Source organism: Phyllostomus discolor, chromosome 12 (assembly GCF_004126475.2).
Source record: "Phyllostomus discolor isolate MPI-MPIP mPhyDis1 chromosome 12, mPhyDis1.pri.v3, whole genome shotgun sequence".
Taxonomy (NCBI): domain Eukaryota; kingdom Metazoa; phylum Chordata; class Mammalia; order Chiroptera; family Phyllostomidae; genus Phyllostomus; species Phyllostomus discolor.
In genome coordinates this window covers 11,658,848-11,663,012 of record NC_040914.2, presented here as the reverse complement: position 1 = coordinate 11,663,012, position 4,165 = coordinate 11,658,848, and positions in this window count along the sequence as shown.

Here is a 4,165-nt window from a genome sequence, read left to right as displayed (position 1 = left end):
GATTGAAAAAAAAAAGGCAAAATGGAGACACATATATATTTTACATTAGTGAGTAGAGGATAATTAGCATTTAGCAGACACAGAGAAGGTGTGCAGGGGACCAGATAACATAAAGGATGCTGTGGTCTCACACACATGTCCCAGAGTCTGTGATGTGAATGGTCCAGAGAACAAAATCACTCTGATGTGTCAAACTTATGCTCTCCAAGATGCTCAAAAACGGATCAGGGCTCACTTACATTAAAGACTGAACTTTCTTAAGGAAAATACAAGCCTGGGATGTGTCTTCATGAGACAACAGGCACGTGTCCTACAGACCAATAATTTTGGGAATGAAAAGTCTTCCCTGATGCCTACAATGTCAGAGTGTATTCTTTCTTCCCCAGGCAGAAGCTCTTCCAGGGGTTGGGTATCCACTGTTTCTGTCCTCTCAGGTATCTTTGAGAATAAGAAAACCTCAGACCTGGGGTGATGAGACATAAATCACAAGGTGGGAATGTGGAGGGCTGTGACTTTGGAGGAATAAACTGTAGTCCAACCCCTCACTGTTAGGAAGTTCCTTTAATTCCTCCAGACTGTATGAGAAATAAAAGCCTGACCCTAGCATGTCCCCAAGCAGGTGGCATCCTCCTGTCATGCTGACACCAGTGCCTGTGTGTCCACAAGAACATAATTTTATGTCAAGTGTCACATAGTGTGACAGGTTTCCACTGGGCAGTTTCTCTTACTGATTTAACACATGTTTACAGAGCATCTGTCCTGTGTCAGGCTCCTGGCTGAGCCCTGGAAACTCCAAACAGAGTAAGACAAGTGTGGGCCCTGTGCTCAATGACTTTACCTTGTAACACAGACAGGCTGCCAGGTAATTCATGGCTCTAGGAACTTAATTATAATCCAGTGAAGGGGGATCAAAAGTAAACTTCTGGTTTCTCCAGAGTATGTAATTGTGTCTTGGCTGGTCTGGGGAACATGAAGAGCACTTCTGAGAAAGTATACACTTGGCTGAAATGTGGGGAGTTAGTGGATATTTACTCCATAAAAAACAGAGGGGTTAAAAAAAAAGCTTCCTCAGAAGACTGACCTCTGTAGGGGTGACTCTTCGCTGGATGGAAGAGTAGACTGAGTTGACTACAGGGTCTAGAAGAGTTAGAAAAACTGTGGAATTAGTGATGCTGTTAAGGTTGGACCCTGCTGCACTATGGGTGCTGCTGAGGTGGAGTCAGCAGTGTTCCAGAAAGGCTCCTTCTGCAGTGTAACTCTCCCACCCCCACTCCCCCCTACCCCCACACCCGTGGACAAAGAGAAACATGGGAAACAAAGTGTCATGTTACAGTTGGGTATCTTTTGTTGTTGTTGTTGTTGTTGACAGTTTTGGACTTTGTATTCAAGTTATCCTTTAGGCAATATTTCATAGGTCTGTATATAATTGTAAAATAGTTATTGAATTATACTAGAATGTAATGAACTTAATATATTGAAAGTGTGCAATTTATGAAGTGTTTTCAGATGCATGCACCAGAGAGGTTGAACAATGAAAATAAAGACTATGTCCCTCACTATTAAAGTGTTCTCATGCCCTCTTGTAACCTCCTTTTTCTTCACACCTCCACTTTCTTTTTTAGTGTTAAGAGAAGCATCTTCAGTTTTGTTCATTATAAATTCATTGGTAATTTCTGGAATTTTCAAAATTTTTATCATAAAGTATTTGATGTGAAGCCAAATTTGGCTACTTTTACATAGTTATCTTTTTTATTCTCTATTTATGTGTCATTCCAGGGATGCCTTAATATTGATTATTTATTCATCCTTCATGGTCACTTGTGTTGTTTCCAGTTTGGGGCTCCTATAAGTAAAGCTGCCATGAACTTGTGTGTAGAAAAGCCTTTAACATAAATATTCAGCACTTGTGAAACCACAGAATAACTGTAGAACTAAAAGTCATGGAGTTAACCTTGGAAGTCTGGTCTTAAGGTCTCACAGCCACAACCATATTCAGAGAATAAAAAAATGCATGCTTCTTCACATAAAGCTGTGTCTACCATAGTCCATCCATCAGTCACCACAATATCAGAAACAATAGCCCCATCTTTCTTCCAGTTTCTAAATTACTAACCAGTGCACCTCAGAAACTGCATTTAATTCACATCTGGATTCTCAATCACTAGGAGTAGGGAAAAGATAATGTTTAAGTTTTGAATCCCTCTCATATAAGGAGAAACCTCCTCAAAAGAGAAGCCTATGTGACAAATGCCCACTGATAATACAGAGTCCACCTGCAGGCTGTGTGACTCTGGGTGAGTGACTCACCGCGAGGAACATCAGTTCTCTCATGTGATGTCACAAACATATGTTTGGACTTATTTCTTGGATGTTAGTAAAGAGCAGCTAACTCTTTGGGAATTCTAAGGGATGAGGGATAAAAGTGTCTTTTGTTGTGATGATGCAACTCTTGGCAGGCCTGTGGATAGTTGCAAAGTGAGGGCAGGTCACCAGAAAGACCAAGTTCTGATCAGAAGCTTGGAATCTTCAGCTGTCAACATAAGAAATGTTTCAACCTGACAGGAATTTTTATGAGTCTACTTATGCCAAACATGATGATAATTGTGAGAAGCAAAACCACAATGGACTGAGAGAATGTTCTGAATCATGGCATTGTCACCCATATTTTATATAGTACAGTGAAAGTCGGAGAGGCCTAAGGGGTTACACAAAATCTATGGGCTATCCATTAAGGAGTTGGAGGCAAAGTAGAGAAATCTCTGAAACTGTGTAAAAAGTAAATCAAATGGACACAATTGTGACATTGGTTGGTACAGGAAAGATAGCAGTTAACGATAAACACAATAACCATAGTAATGAGAGGGTATGTGGTTTCTCCTGTGGTGCAGTGAGGAATCTGGAATAAGAAAAACTACTCTGACATTTTGAAGGTATGTTATGTTAAAGGGAAAAAAATAAAAATAAAATAAACACCTTATTTAAGGTAAAGATTGACTTTCATCAGGAAAGAGATTAGCCTTGACTACACACGACTGCACACCATAACTCACTTTTGGTTAAAATGTAATTTCAGACCATCCTATGTGGTTACTTCAGGTCCCTCAATTTTTAAGCCCCGCTTCACAGGCCTCTTCTGACCTGATCAGGTTTATTATGTAGTTCCGTTTTTGTCCACACTGCCCTCTTTGGTTATAAATCAACCTAAAAGATGCATGGATGACCAATCTTTTGGTTAAATAATATTGCCTCAAGTGCTAGGAGGGATTTTTAGGAAGTTTAGTATTTGTCTTGCTGAACAATAAACCAATTGTGATGCAGCAAGACCTTCACCTTGGATTGAAGTCAAGGCTGATTTTTGCCTAATGAGAAAAGCAGGTAAATGGGAGCAGTCACTCCCACAGGCCTTTATTAGACAAACACTCTGGATCATTTTGAACCTAGATGCTTTCATGAACTAAATTTTGCTGTCTCCATTTCTCTGTATTTTGCATCCTGTATTACATTTACTTATAATTTGAAGGCACACTATACACAAATCGAGTTTTACCCATCTGACCATGAGATGGGGTCATATTTACTATGCCCATCTATGATTAATTATTCCTTATTAATCTCATTTTTGCTAGTTGTGCACTAGGAAGCTGTCACCTTAAAGTTTATTTGGGGATCAGGCTTTAAGAACACAATGCTGTGAAGTGCAATTACCATCTAAAAGTTTCACAGGTTAGGACAGTAAGAGTTTCATAAGTACATTTTCTTTCCTTCAGCTGCACACATGGAGGGCAATATTTTATAGCCACTTCAGCTTTCATTTGAGTAATATAGTTAGCAGTCCCTATTGAGTTAGGGTATAAGGATATTCATGCAATTAGGTTCTAGCATTTATTTTATAAAATTCCTTTCTCAATATTTTTATTCCAGGAAACTTCGACAACTTTCTTTGATCTAAGTTGTTTTCTTTTCACTCAGAAATAACCAATTTAGTAGGAGAAACTACTTACTTAAAAAAAGATTTTATAAATTTATTTTTAGAGAGAAGGGAAGGGAGAGTGAAAGAGAGGGGGGGAATCATCAATGCGTGCTTGAGTTTCACATGCCTCTACAGGGCATGTGCCCTAACTGGGAATCCAAATGACAACACTTTGGTTGTTGACTCTGCTCAGGC